The sequence below is a fragment of the Lithobates pipiens genome, unplaced genomic scaffold (assembly GCF_037356315.1).
Source record: "Lithobates pipiens isolate NorthernLeopardFrog02 unplaced genomic scaffold, aLitPip1_a1.2 Scaffold_18, whole genome shotgun sequence".
Lineage (NCBI taxonomy): Eukaryota > Metazoa > Chordata > Amphibia > Anura > Ranidae > Lithobates > Lithobates pipiens.
This window is the reverse complement of record NW_027507758.1, coordinates 211,232,867-211,252,396: the sequence shown is the minus strand read 5'-3', so window position 1 is coordinate 211,252,396 and position 19,530 is coordinate 211,232,867. Positions and strand designations below refer to the sequence as shown.

Below are 19,530 nucleotides of genomic sequence, written 5' to 3'. Positions count from 1 at the left end.
CAAAGCAGCGGTCACAAGATTTTTCAGGAGGAGAATGGACCTGAGCAGAAAGAATTTTGTCACCCAAAGGAGAAGTGAGACTGGTGAGAACCATAGCCAAAGATCAGGGCGGCACAGTGGTGTAGTGGTTAGCACTCTAACCTAGCATTAAGAAGGGTCGCTGGTTTGAATCCCAACCACGACACTACCTGCCTGGAGTTTGAATGTTCTTCCTGTGCCTCCGTGGGTTTCCTCCGGGTACTACGGTTTCCTCCCACGATCCAAAGACATGCAGGTAGGTTAACTGGCTTCTGTCCAAAAATTAGGCCTCTTGAGGGTAGGGACAGATGTGAGTGTGCAATGTACAGGGATAGGGACAATTGTAGACACTCACTCAGGTTGAACTAGATGGATTGGTGTCTTTATTCAACCTTACTAACTATGAAACTATCAGGAGGAATCACAGGAACCAGAACCTACTCCAACTTGGAAGTTGAGAAAAACAGTTGTGACAAGGCATCAGCTCTTACATTCTTAGTACTGGGTATGTAGTTGAAACTGAACAAGAAAAGAGCCCATCGCGCCCTTCTGGGAGAGAGGCGTTTAGCCTCTGACAAGAATTTGAGATTCTTATAGACAGTAAGAACGAGGACCGACACAGTGGTTCCTTTGAGTTCTCTCCATTCTTTCAGTGCTAAAATGATCGCCAACAGCTCTCAGTCACCAATCTCGTAATTGCGCTCCGCAGGTGACAATTTCTTGGAAAAGTAGCCGAAAGGATGCATAGCACTCTCAGAGGTAAGACGTTGAGACAGAAGGGCGCAAACTCTGTAGGTTACCGTCCTTTTTGGTCATATCAGTAAGGGGCTTGACCAGAGACGAAAAGTTACGAATAAACTTCTGATAGTAGTTGGCAAAGCCCAGAAAATGGTGCAGAGGATGCAAACCCATGGGTCAGGGCCACTGTAGAATTACCAAAAGTTTCTTTGGGTCCATTGGAAAAACCAGCAGTGGAAATTTGAATTTAACCTGTTCAAGATGGAACTTACACTTCTCCAGTTTACAATAGAGATTGCTCTCTCAGTTTCTGAAGCACACAACAGACATCTGTGTGGTGGCTCTCCAGGGACTTAGAAAATATGAGCATATCATCGAGGAAAAACCACCATACAACTGCAACAAATCTCGGAGGACATTGTTAATAAATTCCTGGAAACTGCCGGGCGTTACAAAGGCCATAAGGCATTACGAGGTAATCATAATGGTCTGTTTTGGTATTAAATGCAGTTTTCCACTCGTCGCCCTCCTTAATCCTCATGAGATTGTATGCTCCTCTCAAATCAAGCTTTGTGAAAGCCGTTGCTCCCTTGAGGCAGTCAAATTATTCCGTAATCAATGGAATCGGATAGGCATTATTAATCGTGAAACAATTGAGACCCCTACAATCAATACAAGGTCTCAGTTCACCACTCTTCTTCTTCACAAAGAAACCAGCAGGAGACAAGGATTTGCGTATAAAACCTTGAGAAAGTAACATACTCCTCCATGGGCTTATCCTCCAAGACTGACAAAGGGTAAACACGGCCACGAGGGGGTATGGCACCAGGTTGAAGGTCAATTGTGTAATCATACAGCCGGTGTGGAGGCAAACTACCGGCTTGATCTTTGTCAAAGACATCGCTAAACTCACAGTACTCCTCCGGCAGGGAGGAGAGTGAAGAGGTGCCCAGGACCTAGGCTTCCTTCTGGAAGCATGTCTCATTGCATTGTGGTGACCAGGAGAGAACCTCAGCATGGAGCCAATCAAAAGAGGGGTTGTGCCTCTGTAACCAAGGAAACTTAGGTGAGGAAATAACTTGAAATTGGATTATCTCATGGTGAAGAGCCCCTATGGACATGGACAACGGAACCGTCTCATGAGTCACATGGGCAGGCTGTAGAGGTCTCCTGTCAAGAGCCTCAATAGCAAGTGGAGTGTCATGCAGCTGCAGCGGAATAGAGTGCTTTGATACAAAGACAGCATCACTGAACAAGCCTACAGCTCCAGAGTCAATTAGAGACTGTATCTCGACGGACAACTCAGCCCAAGAAAGGGTGACCAAAACCAGGGGCTTATCCTTCTGGATAACTGGGGATGAAACGCCGCCACCTAAGGTCTTTTCAACGCCTTCCCAAGGTGTACCCTGGACGGTTAGGACAAGACTTCAAAAAGTGACCTGCCTGGCCCCAATAAAGGCACAATCTCTCCCTCCTCCTAAATGCTCTCTCATCCACAGAGATGTGTGAAACCAAAGGGTTCACCTTCACTGACTTGGTACCAGGAGGCACAGGTGGGACTGCTAAGCTCGGAGGAAAACGTACAGGAGGCTTACGCAAGCGCTCCTTAAAACAGTATGGAGTCAATGAGGATGGCAAATGGGATCAACTTCTCCAGCTCAGTGGGTATATCTTGGGCTGCTATCTCATCCTTTATGGTATCCGAGAGACCAAAAAAAATGAGGGCCTCATTGTTCCACGCAACCTCTGCTGCCAGAGTACGGAATTAAATGGCGTAGTCGTCAACAGTTCTGTTGGATAGGCATGAGGCACTTGGCTCCAGAAGCAGAGCATGCAGGAACATCAAATACCCTTTTAAACAAAGTCACAAACTCAGGGTAGCTCAAGACAACATGTTTTTGCGTCTCCCATAGAGAAACCTCCCATGACAAACTGATCCGTGCGGTGATCCAGTTCATACAATCTGGAAAAAAATATTACCAACAAGTGGATTGACTGCATCTTCTGAATTCATGTCCTTCACCTACTATCAGAAACCATGAAATCAGGCCAAGACATAAGTACAGTAAAAACACACTTGTTTAATAATAAAAGTATTATTAAGTAAAGAACAAACTTAGTCAAAACATAGCCAAAGTTCAGTAACTGAAAACAGATAGTCAGCCAAGCAGAAGTCAGGGATCAATGTAGTGGAACAGCAAGCAGGATCTGGAGCCAGAAGGGATGTCAGCAAAGCAAATCTTGAACAGGATCGCAGGAGATAGTTTCTGTGATGTTGATCAAGGTGAAGGCAGAGCTCCTCTGGACTGGACGGCTTAAGTAGGCAGGACTGATGAGCAGTATATCTTCAACAGCTGAGTAACTGTGGAGAGGCACTGTACAAAAGATATCCAACTAGGAATATTAGCATGTTTATTGATGTACAACCTCCATAGTACTTTTCATGTGTCGATGAGAATATTCCAATAAGAACTGCACCATCTTCACATATGTAAGAGTGTATGATGATGCGACTATGATGGCAATTATTATATACCCTAAAATGGGTTCAGTCATGATTTTATTGTCTATTGGTGTAATAATCATCTCGTAATGTAGTGATGTATTAATCTGAGTAGAATTATCCTACATGTAGAAATAGTTTAAGTATACAAATTATTGTGTTTAGATACAGTATCTCACAAGGCACAACCCCTCACATTTTTGTAAATATTTTATTATATCCTATGTGACAACACTGAAGAAATTACACTTTGCTACAATGTAAAGTAGTGAGTGTACAGCTTGTATAACACTGTCAATTTGCTGTCCCCTCAAAATAACAACACACAGCCATTAATGTCTAAACCGTTGGCAATAAAAGTAAGTACACCCCTAAGTGAAAATGTCCAAGTTGGGCCCAATTAGCCATTTTCCCTCCCCTGGTGTCATGTGACTTGTTAGTGTTACAAGGTCTCAGGTGTGAATGGGGAACAGGTGTGTTAAATTTGGTGCTATTGCTCTCACTCTCTCATACTGGTCACTGGAATTTCAACATGGCACCTCATGGCCAAGAACTCCCTGACGATCAGAAAAAAATAAATAAAATGTTGCTCTACTTAAAGATGGCCTAGGCTATAAGAAGATTGCCAAGACCCTGAAACTGAGCTGCAGCCCAATGGCCAAGTCCATACAACTGTTTAACAGGGCACTTTCCACTCAGAACAGGCCTCATCATGGTGAACCAAAGAAGTTGAGTGCAAGTGCTCAGCGTCATATTTAGAGGTTGTGTTTGGGAAATAGATGTATGAGTGTTGCCAGCATTGCTACAGAGGTTGAAGGAGTGAGGAGTCAGCCTGTCAGTGCTCAGACCATACACCGCACACTGCATCAAATTGGTCTGCATGGCTGTCGTCCCAGATGGAACCCGCTTCTAAAGATGATGCACAAGAAAACAGTTTGCTGAAGACAAGTAGACTAAGGACATGTATTACTGGAACCATGTCTTGTGGTCTGATGAGACTAAGATAACCTTAGTTGGTTCAGATGGTGTCAGCATGTGTGGCAGTAACCAGGTGAGGAGTACAAATACAAGTGTGTCTTGCCTAGAGTCAAGCATGGTGGTGGGAGTGTCATGGGCTGCATGAGTGCTGCCAGCACTGGGGAGCTACAGTTCATTGCGGGAATCATGAATGCCAACAAGTACTGTGACATACTGAAGCAGAGCATAATCCCCTCCCTTTGGAGACTGGGCCGCAGGGCAGTATTCCAACATAACAACCCCAAACACACCTCCAAGAAGACTGCCTTGCTAAAGAAGCTGAGGGTAAAGGTGTTGGACTGGCCAAGCATGTCACCAGACCTAAACTCTATTGAGCATCTGTGGGGCATCCTCAAATGGAAGGTGGAGGATTGCAAGGTCTCTAACATCTACCAGCTCTGTGATGGAGTGGAGTGGAAGAGGACCCCAGTGGCAAACTGTAAGACTCCGATGAACTGTAAAATAATGATGACCACACAAAATATTGACACCGGGCTCAATTTGGACATTTTCACCTAGGGGTGTGCTCACTTTTGTTGCCAGCGGTTTACACATTAATTTGCCTAGTGTTGCGTTATTTTGAGGGGACAGCAAATTTACACTGTTATACAAGCTGAACACTACTTTACATTGTAGCAAAGTGTAATTTCTTCAGTGTTGTCACAAGAAAAGATATAATAAAATATTTACAAAAATGTGAGGGGATATTCACTTTTGTGAGATACTGTATATATGAGTATTTTGTCCACGGGGAGAAATTAATCCTTTTGTTTTATTCATATATACGTAGCAATATAGATTAGCGAGTGTTGCATGCGATCTTGTTATTTGTATGTATGATTGTTATCTATGTCATCCACAAATCTAACCATTTACTGTGAATACATTTTTATTCATTTTCATGTTTAGTCTGTATTCATATTGATCAATTTGTATTTTTTAACCACTTCCCGCCTGGCCAGGAAGTGGTTCTGTCATCCTGACTGGGCGTCATATGACCAATCACAGCTGCTCATCGTGTGAACCAAGAAGTGCCGGCAAACTGCATTCTTCAGTTTCCGCTGATAGGGAGAGCCATTTGGCAGCTCTCCCTGTCAGAGGGGGGTCTGTGCTGATAATCAGCACATTAATTGACACATCTGATGCGGGCTGTGCTTATAATCAGTGCCCATCAGCTGCCAGCAGTGCCCCCTCAAAGTATCTCAGTGCCCACCACAGTGCCAATCCGTACCTTATCATCAGTGTTGTCCATCAGCGCCATCTGTCAGTCCCGTCTATCGGTACCCATTAGTGCTGCATATCAGTGCTTGGTGCTTATTCTCTGTATTATCCTGTGATTTATTCATTCTGTATGCCTTCATATGTTGTATTCATCTGTACAGGCTAGTATACCATCATCAGTAAAATGTGTGTCCCCCAATTATGTATTTTTATCCATTGATCTTTTGGCATGTGTTCCATTCATCTGACGCTGGACCTGGGCGGGATTGCTTTGCTCCCGGCACGCAGGGGTCCTGGGGCACATGGCTTAGGACACCCACTTTCTGGCAGAGTATGTCCTGTTGGCCCTCCATGTGTTTGCATTCCACTCTGGAGTGCGGACTTTGCCATTTGCTCATTGGCGGCATGATGATACGTGACTCAGTCTCACCCATCATTGAAGGGGAGGACCTGCGCCACAGGAAGGAGGATCGTGAGATGGCTTTGCACGGTCCCTCTCATTCACTGCACCAGCTGACAGCAATTGCGATTGGATACCGACCACCCCATAGGTGGTCTTATACCGTCTCCAAGGCTTCTTTTCAGATGCTGAAGGAGCGGTCGGCTATGAGGGAGCAAATTCCATCTTCTAGGTTGGTTTATTTAATTTTACCGTTGTCAGCATATTTTCCCCTGCAACCATACTCTCTGGGATGTAAGGGCAATTGAATGCTCTGATTTTTTATCTCTTCCTGGACACACTCTCACAGCATTTGATTCTGATTCAGATTTTTTTATACCATCCACAGCAGTATTGCTCCAGTATTGAAGGTGGCTGTTTTTTGCCCCACCTCGCAGCGAAGCAAGCCCCAGTTCCTCCATGTGGTTTAGCTGCTTGATGGACTTGCCTTCATGATCAATGAGTATTTCTGACCAAGTCATTCTCTTCAGATATATACCTAATGTGAATTGTTTGCCATGTAAGCAAATTAGTTCATGTTCAATATCACATGTCATGTTAATGTACTGCATGGTTTGCTGTTTAGCTGAATAATTATGGATTATTACTACTTTTCATTAATGTTAAACTTATCTGCATACTCTCTTTTGTAGAAATTCTACACCCATCTGAATTAATAACATACACCTCTGAAGTACTCCTTGTCAATAACATGTAGGATGTTATATACAATGTCGATTGCCACCAGTCCTTCCTGCACCAGGATGGTGACTAGTCTATACAATTGTATCATTCAGGGTATTAGATATGGCTTTTATGCTTCATATGCTTTGTTCTTATTTGTATATTATTGATATTTTGTAATAAAATGTATAACTTTTTACTCTTGGTTTGATCTGTCTATTAATGACCCTAAGGGGTCGTTCACCGTACCCTTGGCACTAGGTGTTTTTTTAATGTTCTCTTTCTTGTTTGTTGTCGACTCTCTGCTCACTCTTCACATAGCATAGCTGCTCCCCCCTCCTTTCTGCCTCCTCTAGAGCCTGTTCCAATCATCAGAGGAATTCAGCAGAGATAACAGCACTTCAGTGACTAAGGTAGGAGAAGTCACTGATAGTAACATGTAGCTGACATTTACATACACAGCTTTATCAGACAAAGCAAGCATGCGCAGTGATGACATCACTACAGCTGACCGGGAGACCAGTGAGGTTAGGCACTGCGCATGCGCAGATCGCTGGATGCATTATCCAACAGAAGGCATTATTCGACATACTGAAAATCATGAAGGTAGAATCTGACAGTCATATCCTGCCTCGCTCTGTGCACGTCTGTGGAAGGAAGCCTTAAAGGGGAGAGGGAAGTGTTGGGCTCACATTATAGCCTAATAGTTCACTTTATAATACTGCAATTTAATCAGAAGTTAAATCTCGGAGAACAATAAACTGCAGCAGCAACTCACCTCGCACACAAAGAAAGGAGTTTTACAGGGGGAAAGGGTAGAATATGCAATGTGCACGATGTGAGTGGACATACTCCTCGCCAGTGCCGTGCAGAGCCATTACATGCCATGCCGTACAGAGGCATCACATGTCGTACAGTTTCATCACATGTTGTACAAAGCCATTGCTGTAAATGCAATGTTCATTGGATGATGGGAGGCATTATTCGACAGGACACCTAGAGTTGGCTACCAGTGAGGAGATGGAGGCGGAGTGAGATCCACTTGGCAGAGGGAAATGGGGCGACAGAGAGAGGACACAGCACTGTGAGGAGAGGAGGCCTGAGCCGAGGGCCTTTACTGCAAGGAGACAAATCATTTTCTCTGTATAAGTCTACAGGCAATACCTACCTGTGGCCTGTGGTGGCACTGTACTGCCTGTGGTGACACTGTATGGTATGTGATGGCTCTGTACAACATGTAATGACACTGTATGGCATGTGATGGCTCTGTACAACATGTAAAGTGAGCCCCGCAATGACCCGCCCGAAGGGGAGGGGTAATGGAGGGGCGGGCATGACCGGGTGCCAGGGGAACCCAGGGGATATCGGGATAGGCGCAGAGCGGAGTGGAGCAACGGGGAGAGGAGTTCTATTTAAAGGGGGCGGAGCCAGCGCGGAAGACAAGTCACGAGGAGTAGACCTGGAGGAGGCAGTTTTTGCCACTGCTCCTCCGTTTTATTTTCGGCATGGCGGCGATCGAGGCGGTTTTGGAGCGGCTGCGGGAGCAAGCGATAGTGAGGGGATCGGCTTGGCTGACGAGGCAAGTGGCGGGCTTGATGGGGGACGGAGGAGAAGGGACTGCCAGCGGGGAGCCTGTGCTGTGGGCTCGGAGGTCTCGGCCTCCGGCGCGCGCTTCTCGCCAGGCCCCGCCCCCCGGCCACCTCGTGATCGGCGGAGCCCGGGGGGGGATAGATCGGTGCCCCCGGCTAAAAAACGGAACAAGGATTCTCGGGGCCCTGGGCGGTCGGCCCGCCGCCAGCCCACCCCGGGGGGCGGGTTCACAGGCCGCAATGGCGCCAGTTCCCCGCCATCCAGCCCGGCATCCCGTCGCGTTGGGGATCCCCCTGGGGGGCCCAGCACTAGCAGGGGGACGGCGTGTGGCGCACGCATGGCGGACGGAGGGGATGATCCGGTGTCCCGGCGGCCCCGGTCGGGGGCAGGGAAACGCAGCGTGGAGGAAGGCTTGTCGGCGGACAGCGGGAGACGGCAGACGCCCGCGGGTGGTACGGGGGGCGCTCCCGGTCTGGTTCCCACCGCCAGTCGCAGAGCAAGGCCCCTGTGGGGAACGTACTTCTCAACCACCCGATTTCTGCAGCCTCTGGGGGGGGTTCGCCCAGGGGGCTTTAAGACGTGACGGACCATGCCGCTGGTGACCGGTCGGAGGGGGAGCTGTCCACGGATGCTGAAGAGGCGGCCCCGGCGGTGGAGAGCGGCAGTGCGGCTGTGGGACGAGTTCCTGGTCGGCCCGGTAAGTCTGTTTCACTTGATTTCAATGTTGCATTGCAGGGGTTGCTGGGGGCGGTACAAGGGGTATCGGGGACGGTGGCACCGGTGGTGCCTCTGGGGGGTGCTGAGCGGCCGGGGTCGGGCCTTCCGGTCCCGGAGCCCGCGGCTATGATGCAGGGTCTGTTTGAGGGGTTGCGGGCGTTGGTGGATAGGTCTGGGGGGGTCAGGGCACTCTGGCCCTGGCGGCGCCATGGGTGGCGGGTGCGGTCGAGGGGGCGGCTGTGGTCGCGCCGTCGGCGGGTGTGGATTCCCTGGTACCTGCGGCCACGGGGGCGATGGTGACTGCCGGCGATAAGGGGGAGGTTCCGGTCGCGTGGACGGATGTGGTGCGGATTGGTGACGCGGCCAGGTGCGAAGTGTCTGCTTCGAGGGCCCGCTGGGAGCACATTTAAAGTCGGAAGTCAGGGAGAAGATCGCTAAGGGTGAGTATGTGGAGATATTCTCGCTGCTCCCATTAGAGAAGTTTAACTTGGATCGGGTCAAGCCCAATGACTCCAAGAAAGATGACGAGGAGAAGAGGCGCTACCGTTTGATCCCGCGGACATTTGTGAATTGGTTGCAAGCGTTCGCGATTTTGGCGAGCGTCATTGGTGAAAAGAACCCCGAGCACTGCTCGGCGTTGTTTTGCTATATGGACGCCATTGGGGAAGCCCACCGGGTTTACGGGGGGGGTGGCATGGCCCCGGTACGATGAGCAGTTTCGGCAGCGAAAAGCGGTGCGTCCGGAGTTGCGCTGGGATCACAAGGACATCAGCCTCTGGATGAGGCTCATGTCCTCAGCACGGGCCCCGCCCCAGTTTTTTCAGGGGGGGGCCGGGGGTACACCCTCCTCAGGACTGTCGGCCGGAAAGAAGTGGGGAGTGTGCTGGCAATTCAACGAGGGCGCCTGCAAGTACGGGGGGCGTGCAGATTCAAGCACGAATGTTCCGGCTGCGGGGGGGCCCACGCGTTGTCTCGGTGCTTTAGGAAAGGGAAACGTCCCGGAGACGCTGCGAATTAGAGGGAGGATGCCGGTGAGGGTGGAAAGGATGCTTCCTTTCCTAAGTAAGTATCCCGACAGGGTGGCGGCCGGGCTGTTGGCGGGGGGTTTCGCGGATGGTTTCCGGATACCTTGCGACCTGCGGGTAGTTCCGCCGGTGGCCAGGAACCTGCGGTCAGCCTTCCTGCACCCTGCAGTGGTTGATGAAAAATTGGGAAAGGAGGTGGCCCTGGGTCGCATGGGGGGGCCGTTCGTGGGGAAGCCATGGGAGGATCTGGTGGTGTCTCCGCTGGGGGTTGTCCCCAAGAAGGAGCCGGGTACATTTCGGCTAATACACCACTTATCTTTTCCCAAGGGTGGGTCGGTCAATGATTTCATTGACCCCGAAATCTGCACGGTGTCCTATACGTCGTTCGACGCGGCTGTCTGGTGGGCTGGCCGGTACGGCCGTGGGGCGCTCATGGCAAAAGCGGATGTCGAGTCGGCTTTTCGGTTGCTTCCGGTGCACCCGGACAGTTTTCGCTTGTTGGGTTGTCACTGGAGGGAGCAGTTCTACGTAGACAAATGTTTGCCTATGGGCAGCTCCATTTCGTGCTCTGTTTTTGAGCAGTTAAGCTCGTTTCTGGAGTGGGTGGTGCGGGATGTCTCTGGCCTCGAATCAATCATTCACTATTTGGACGATTTTCTCTGCATTGGTCCCCGCGCCTCCGCTGTGTGTGCGATTCTCTTGTCCACGTTGCAGCACATCGCGAGCATTTTTGGGGTGCCATTGGCGGCAGAAAAGACCGAAGGCCCGGTGGGGGTGTTGAGTTTTTTGGGCATCGTGATTGAGTCGGAGGCCAGGGAGTGCAGGCTGCCGGAGGACAAACTGGTGGACTTGCAGAAAGACGTTCGTGAGATTCAGGGCCGTCGGAAGGTTCAGTTACAGACCTTGCAGTCCTTGCTGGGTAAGCTGAATTTTGCGTGCTGCATCATTCCGATGGGGCGGGTGTTCTGCAGACGGCTGTCGGCGGCGACGGCGGGGGTGCGTGCGCCGACGCACTTCATCCGCTTGACTAAGGATCACAGGGACGATCTGGGTGTGTGGCATGCTTTCTTGTCCTCCTATAACGGGAGGGCGGTTGGATGTCTGGGCCGGTGAGCAATTTTGACGTGGAACTGGTCACGGACGCGGCCGGGTCTACGGGCTATGGGGCGTTCTTCCAGGGCAAGTGGAGTGCGGAACCGTGGCCGAGTTCCTGGCGGGAAGCGGGTTTCCTGGGCAACCTGGTACTGCTGGAACTCTTTCCGATTGTGCTGGCGTTGGAGCTGTGGGGTGAGAGTTGCAGGGACCTGAAGTTGCGTATCAATTGTGATAACATGGGGGTGGTTCAGGTGGTGAATCGCATGTCCGCGTCCCCCCCCCTGTGATTAGACTGTTGCGCCAATTGGTCCTGCGGTGCCTGAGTTTAAACATATTCTTGTATGCTGTTCACATCCCAGGGGTGGAGAATTTTTTAGCTGACTCACTGTCTCGTTTCCAGTGGGACAAATTCCGGGACTTGGTGCCGGGAGCGGCTTCGGTTGGGATTCCTTGCCCGGGGTGGATCTGGGCACTGCCATTGGAGTCGCCGCGGGATGGATCCGGAGGTCTGTAAGTGGTTCTACCTGGACTGCGTACGAGAATATGGCGGGAATGGCAGGTTTTGGTGCAGGAGGTGTCCGGCGATTGGCACCTGCTGGTGCTGCATTTTGTTGTGCGGAACGTGGAGGGCGGGCGTTCGGCGTCCGCAATCGACAAGAAGTTAGCGGGCTTGTCCTTCCTGTTTAAATTGCTATGGTCGGAGGACTGGACGAAGGATTTCTGGGTTCGGCAGATGCTGCGGGGTTATCGTAAACAAACGAGGCGGGAGGACGCGAGGCGTCCGGTGACGTTCGGGGTTTTGGTGGCCATATGCGCCGCCTTGGGCTCCATTTGCGCGTCACAGTTTGAGGTGACGTTGTTCACCGCAGCTTTTTCTTTGGCCTTTTATGGGGCATTTCGGATTGGGGAGTTGGTCAGCCCGGCTCGGACAGTGCCGGGGGGCCTGTGGGATCAAGATGTGCGGGTGGGGGAGTCGGTGGTGCGTATATTTCTGCGGAGATCTAAAACAGACCAGCGAGGTAAGGGAGTGGACGTTTGTCTGTTTCAGTTGTTGGTGGCGGTTCAGGGCTATAGGGCCGTGAGGCCAGGGATTCAGGGTCCGTTCCTTATACACGAGGATGGGTCGTTCCTGTCAAGATTCCAGTTTGTGTCTGTGTTTCGGCGTTGTCTTGGGCGGTGTGGTTTGGTGGGCTCTGAATATGCTTCGCACTCCTTCCGCATAGGGGGGGCCACCGAGGCGGCCCGGTGTGGGTTGGACGAGGCATCGGTTCGTAGAATCGGTCGCTGGGAGTCGCGTAGGTTTCGGTCCTACGTGAGGCCCCAGTTGGCGGTTGAGCGGTCCCTGGAGCGGGGGCGTCCTTAGTGGTTTTCTCTTTGCGTGCATCCCTTCCCGTGCCCAACGTTTCCTTACAAAAAAAATAAAAATAAAGGTTGCAAAAGAGTGGGGGGGTCACGGGCCCCTGGGGTTGCACGCGGAGGCGGTTTGTTATGGTGGGTGGCGGCTTCCCTGGATCTCTCAGTTTTGGCTTTTTCGTTTCAGATGGAGGTGCAGGGCGCCTCGTTTGGATCGTGGGCCACTCGTACGTTTGTTGGGGGGCCAGGAGAGGAGACGTGAGGCCGGATGGGAGGCAGCTGGGGATTTCCAGAAATGAAGCTGAATTACATTGGTTGGGGATACCTGGAATGCAGTGGGGCAGGGTGATGAGTGTGGTTGAAAGGTATGTGTGGCTGGATAGGCCCCCGGATGTGTTGGTTATACATGCTGGGGGAAATGACCTGGGAGCCCGGAAGGTACAGGATCTGCTGATGGATATAAAAGCTGATTTTCTGCGGCTACGTGCCAGGTTTCCCGATACTATCCTGGTGTGGTCTGACATTGTCGCTAAGACTCAGTGGCGATGGGCAAGGTCGGTGGCCAGCATCCAGAAGATGCGAATCCGGGTGAATAAGGTGGTGGGGAGGTTTGTGGTTCAGAATGGTGGTTTGGTGATCAGACACCGGGAACTGGAGGTGAATGTGGGTTTGTACCTTAGAAAGGACGGGGTGCACCTAACGGATGTTGGAATTGATCTGTGGTCCTTGGGCTTGCAAGATGGGATTCGGAAAGCCTTGCGGGTGTGGGGTTGCCCTCAAGGGTAAGGTGGTCACCCTTTCAGGCTGTGGCGTGATATTTTCTGGTGGTCTTTGACGGTGGCGGTAAACAGAGGTGATCTAAAGGTGTGGGGGGCTCATTGGTAATAGGGGCCCCCCCCCGGTGTATTCCTGAACGGTGGACGGAATACTGGGAGGTGTTTGCACTGCAGGAATTTGGTTGTCTCTGAGCGGTCACAGCTAGAGGCCTGGGATGTAAAATGGTAAAAAGCAGTGAGGTTGGTGTTTGAGTTAAAGTGGGTCACCGTCAGAGATCACCAAACTGGAGTTTCTAAAGTTGATCAAAATGTTTGTTTATGGTTGTTTATATGTATTTATATATTTATATATACATATCTTTGGAGGGAGTAAATATATTTTGGTTATGTTAATAAAAGGCTGTTGTGGCCAGTTTTACTCCAAAGATCAGGTGTGGTCTCATTATTATGGTCTATAAGAAGGCTGGTAGGAGGTACGGGATTGGAAAAAGGGGGGACAATCGGGCTACGCAGGTCATGACTCTGTACGGCATACAATGCTATACAATCATCCCCCTGAATGGTATTCTGCTTAGATTTTCTGATGTGGGAGCTGTAGCAAGCATAGAGGGCAACTATACTGTCTATAGACACACATTCAGGCTATTTGTGTATACAGTGTGCATATCAAGGTTCGGTCTGTGTAAACATTGAGCATTATTAGGCTGTATCTCAGGTCTCTGTGCATATTCCAGGCTGTTTGTAAGATAATTCTGTAATAAGTGTGTGCTATGTGGGGAGGAGGAGCTCTGAGTGCCTGTGTGTGTGTGAAGTGAGAGGAAAAGGGCATCGACAGAAAGGAGAATGCAAATAAAATCAGGGAAGGGAGGAGAGAACTTTCTCCAACACCCTCCACATCCTGACAAGCCTGTGAAAACTTTCTGTTCTGTGAAAGTCTGATCAACCAGTAGTAGATTAGAGCTGTGCACACCGTTTATTATCTGGCCAAAGCAGCTTCTGTTTCCTTTATGAAGTCATATTACTATGCAAACAGAGCCATATGAACAACGTGCTTGTTCACAGCCACGTTTCTCAGGGGAGGGGGGATAGAGGAAAGGGATGTGTTGGTGTGTTGCTGAAGAAATTTTCAAACAGCAAATGGACCGTTTTTGGCAGCCGGAGGAAAGTTCAAGTGTACATGCTGGAAAAGCTAAAAGGAGGTAGGACAAAAAAGATTAGCTCATTTGTGATGAATGTAATAGGTGATATTTATTTTAAACCCATCCCATACTTCTCCTTTAAAGAAATTTGACTGGTCTAAATTACTCAATATAACTAATCATTCAGGCAATTCCTGACGCAAACCCAGAACAAGTTGACATGCTTAACAAATTGATGGCTATGCTTAATCAAAATAGCTACAGTCTCCAATTTACTACCAATTAACATATGGAATCTATTGCGTTTTTCAGACCTCCAAATATACAACTCATAACTGTTTTACCACGAGGCTATAATGAAAGGCCACAGCAGCAACCAGTATCCTACATGTCCAGAGTGCCCATTCATCAGCACTGATCCGTAGTATACCATACGCACAATATATTAATCGTAAACTAACACAATAACATGTTTTCAGAATGTTAGCTGCACAGTTATGCCAATGCCTCCTACAGCAAGGCTATAGTAAATTCCATCTATGCAAAGCCTACAACAAGCTTTTGTCCGTTCAGGTCCGACCAGTCATTTTTTTAGGCGGACCTGAACGGATGCTCCATAGACCTCTATGGAGCTTCAAATGTCAGTGGTGACATTTCCGCTGACATCTGACCCGCTACGATCTGAAAAAGTGTGACAGAGGAAAAACCTACTTTTCCATCCATCTGAGAATTGGATCAGGTGACGACAGACTCTGCGGTCCATCGTCATCCGATCTCCCATAGGGGAGAGCAGCGCTCTGACAGGTCCATCCCGGATGTTCACGGGGCGGATCATCATGGATCCTTCCAGTGTGAAAGAGGCCTTATTATTGTTAGGGGTTCTTGTTGCCTGTAAATTATGCACATGTGCTTATATATGTATGTAGCACTGACCCCCGAAGGAGCTGCTGGTTTTAATTAGGCCTGTACTCTACCTAGAAACCCCACTGTCTTGGCTTAATCCCCTTGGCACAGCTATGGTGCAATGTAACACAGTTACAACAATGCAAAATACATGTATTGTACCCTCAGGATCCGCTGGCTCCACCTGGTGGGGGAAAAGCAATACACCACACAACTGGATACTTAAATATTGTTTACTGTAAATATTTCAACAGGTGGTTACAGTAATTGTGCTGTCATCCTAACATAGGACGACAGCACAATATATTTCAATATGACAAAATATAACATATATGTGTAAATCTATTTATATGAACCTGGGAGCTCCCCTTGCTTTAAAGGCTATACGTGAGGCCTCACTTAAAGTACTTCAATCCAGGTGGTTTTCTTTTCTTCGCTAACTCAAGTCACTCCTTTGTAATTGTAAGCCAAAGTAATGTGGAAGATTAAGCTGAAATGCTCCTGGTAATTCCAGTAACTTATTTACATGCGCTGAGGCGCCAAAGTACATAGGCCCAAGCCTGCTCAGTGTCAATGACTCTGCTACGCCTCCGTGGAACTGCAGATTCCAGTGAGGCCTGTATGCCAGTCTAACTGCATGCAACGATTAACAAACGGTGGGTCGTAACCCGCTCACCAACTGGATCAGAATTCCATGTGATCACTTTGGTCCAGTGACTGTCGCTTGTCTTTCCGTCAGCTGGGCCAGACACTCTGTATCGCTCCGCCAAATCGATCTGGTTTCTCCAATTCTCCGCTGAATGTTTTTGGACCTTCTCAATCCGGCTACTGTCTCTCAGGCTCTGTCAGGTCACCTCACCAGAACAAACAGGCTGGCTCTCTGTGATGGCTGTCCGCCGCTGCCTCTCCGGACACCCCTCCACAAATCCGCACAGGCCGGTAGCATGGTCCCAAGAGACCTAAAATGGCCGCTGCTGTCCCTTATATCCCCTACCCAGCATGTAAAAGTCTTTAGGTTGTTCTGAGGTCAATGATAAACAGGTGCGTTACCCATATTTGGTCACTAGATGGCTCTAGTGCAAAACCACAGTAATGTCCATATACCTCACATTAAAACATGCATAATCACATCAGTAAACAAGGTTGTCAGTGCTACACACTCCCCCTGCTTTAACTCTTTAGCCCCCAAAGAGGCTCAAATTGCTGGCTCTATCTTCTATCTTAGCATCTATATGATCATACAATAGGGACAGAGGAGCTTCCCACCAGTTGTCATATGGTGAGGAGCTATCCTGTGCACTCACAGCTGATGCTATCATATCTGGTACAGATGTGCCAAGGGGTGAGGTGGGGCTGTCCCCTACTGAATCAGTAGTAGAGGGACCAGGCCATTCAGAGTTTCTTTTGTTGACAGAGACTTCAGAGCATTCGCCCAATGTATCATAGGTCAATCTGCGAGGCGGGCGAATGTCTCTCTTTGCTCTTGGCACTTTCGTGGTATCCATCTCCTTCTGGTAAGTATCTTCAACCCCTTCCTCAGTGTCTGCAGGTGGGGAGCAATCTAGAGTACTAAGCTCCTCTGTAGGATAAGTCGTTGGTACAAATTCTGGGGCCTCTGCTCTGAGAGTCCCATCAGTTTCTTCTTCCACCTCTGAAGAGACATCAGCATCTACTTCTGAAGTTTCTGTAGGGCACAACCTGTCAGGGCTGGCTTAGCCCTTCCTTCTCTGGGCTGGCCACTCAGCTGTTGGCTAATTGCCAGCTCTCTTCTCTCTCCACAGTTACGACCTGTTCCTGACGATGCTCGTCTAACCTACTTACTTAAAGCCTTCCAGCTCACTTCACCTCTGCCTTCGCCTTGGTCACATCACTAGAAACAATCTCCTGTGGTTTGTTTAAAGACTGGCTTGCTGACATCCCTTCTGGCTCCTTATCCTGCTTCCTGTGCTCTACTTTGATCCCTGACTTCTGGCCTGGCTGACTACCCGATCTGGTTACTGCACTCTGGCTATGCTTGACTATGCTTTTTCTATTTATCTTTTTATTTTTATTAATAAACAAGTGTGATTTAATTGTACTTCTGTCTCAGCCTGATTCATGGGTTCTGACAGTAGGTGAAGGCACTGAATTCAGAAGATACAGTCAATCCACTTGTTGGTAATATTTTTTCCAGATAGGATGAGCAAGATCACCGCATGGATCAGTTTGCCATGGTGTTACAAACGCTCCTGAATCGCACGGCTCACCTGGAATCCCCCACGGAGGCTGCTCCGGTACAACAGAAGCAAAGTAGGTTTTGTGATATCTTTGCTTTCTGAGAGAGCCTTGGCCTGGGCTAATCCTCTATGGGAGAAGCAAAAACCTGTTGTCTTGAGTTACCCTCAGTTTGTGGCCTCCTTTGAAAGGGTTTTTGACGTTCCCGCATGCTCCGCTTCTGCTGCCAAGTGCCTCATGTCCATCAGAGTACGAGAACTGTTGCCGACTACGCCATTGAATTCCGTACTCTGGCAGCAGAGGTTGCTTGGAACAATGAGGCCCTTGTGACTGCTTTTTCTCATGGTCTCTCGGATTCCATCAAGGGTGAGATAGCAGCCCGAGATATACCAGCTGAGCTGGAGAGCTTGATCTTGTTTGCCATCCTCATTGACTCCAGACTCAGAGAAAGACATTGGCCTCCGAGATTTGTAGTCCCACCCATGACTCCCTCACCTCCCATGCCTCCTGGTACCGAGTTGGTCAGTGAAGATGAACCCATGCACCTGGGCTTCACGCATCTCTCTGCGGAGGAGGGAGAGATTGTGCCTTTGTTGTGGCCAGGCAGGTCACTTTTTGAAGTCTTGTCCTACCCGTCCAGGGAACGCCCGATCCTTGAGGTCCTGTCATGGACAGACCTTAGGTGGCGTTGTTTCGTCCCCAGTTATCCAGAAGGATAAGCCCCTGGTTTGGTCACCCTTTCTTGGGCTGAGTCATCCAGCGAGATACAGACTCTAATCGACTCTGGGGCTGCAGGACTGTTCATTGATGCTGCATTTGTTTTGCAGCACTCGATTCCGATGCAGCTGCGTGACACTCCACTTGCCATTGAGGCTCTTGATGGGAGACCTTTACAGCCTGCCCATGTAACTCATGTAACTCATGAGACAGTTCCATTGTCCATGGCGGTAGGGGCTCTTCACCATGAGATAATTCAATTTCAAGTTATTTCCTCACCCAGGTTTCCGCTGGTTATTGGTTATCCTTGGTTACAGAGGCACAACCCCTCTTTTGATTGGCTCCATGCTGAGGTTCTCTCCTGGTCACCACAATGCAGTGAGACATGCTTCCTGAAGGTATCCAAGGTCCTGTGCACCTCTTCACTCCCTTCCCTGCCGGAGGAGTACCGTGATTTTAGCGATGTCTTTGATAAAGGTCAAGCCGGTAGTGTGCCTCCACACCGGTCTTATGATTGCACAATTGACCTTCAACCTGGTGCCATACCTCCTAGTGTCCAGGTTTACCCTTTGTCTGTCATGGAGGATAAGGCCATAGAGCAGTATGTTGCTGACACGCTTTCTCGAGGTTTCATCCACAAATCCTCGTCTCCTGGTGGTACTGGTTTCTTCTTTGTGAAAAAAAGGGAGCAACATTTTTCACGAAGCTTGACTTGAGAGGGGCATACAATCTCGTGCACATTAAGGAGGGCGACAAGTGGAAAACTATGTTTAATACCAGAACAGGCCATTATGAACATGTGGTAATGCCTTTTGGCCGTTGTAATGCCCCGGCAGTTTTCCAGGAATTTATTAACAATGTCCTCCTAAATTTGTTGCAGTTGTGTGTGGTGGTTTATCTCGATGATATCCTCATATTTTCCAAGTCCCTGGAGAGCCACCACACAGATGTCTATCGTGTGCTTCAGAAACTAAGAGAGAACAATCTTTATTGTAAACTGGAGAAGTGCAAGTTTCATCGTGAACAGGTTACATTCCTGGGCTATTTCATTTCCACTGCTGGTTTTTCGATGGACCCAGAGAAACTTTCGGCAGTCCTACAGTGGCCTCGACCCATGGGTTTACGTCCTCTGCAGCGTTTACTGGGCTTTGCCAACTACTATCGGAAGTTTATTCGTAACTTCTTGTCTTTGGTCAAGCCCCTGACTAATATGACCAGAAAGGACGGTAACCCACAGAGTTGGTTTCCGGAGTCCATTAAGGCCTTTAAGACTCTCAAGGCTGCCTTTGTTTCTGCTCCTGTGTTGGCACATCCTGATCCTACGTTGCCTTTTATCCTAGAAGTTGATGCTTCTGAGACTGGAGTTGGCGCCCTTCTGTCT

General features: G+C 49.2%; 1 protein-coding gene and 1 long non-coding RNA gene across 6 annotated transcripts in view; one reads left to right on the top strand and one right to left on the bottom strand.

Annotated features, from left to right (window-relative positions):
• The window catches only part of ARID4B (AT-rich interaction domain 4B), a 2,504,499-nt gene that overhangs the window by 578,640 nt on the left and 1,906,329 nt on the right, over positions 1-19,530 (bottom strand). The window lies entirely within an intron of this gene.
• Positions 14,079-19,530, top strand: part of LOC143987658 (uncharacterized) — a 45,640-nt gene continuing 40,188 nt past the window's right edge. Inside the window, exon 1 of the long non-coding RNA XR_013276682.1 lies at positions 14,079-14,375. This is a non-coding gene — a long non-coding RNA (uncharacterized LOC143987658). The remainder of the gene's footprint in view (positions 14,376-19,530) is intronic.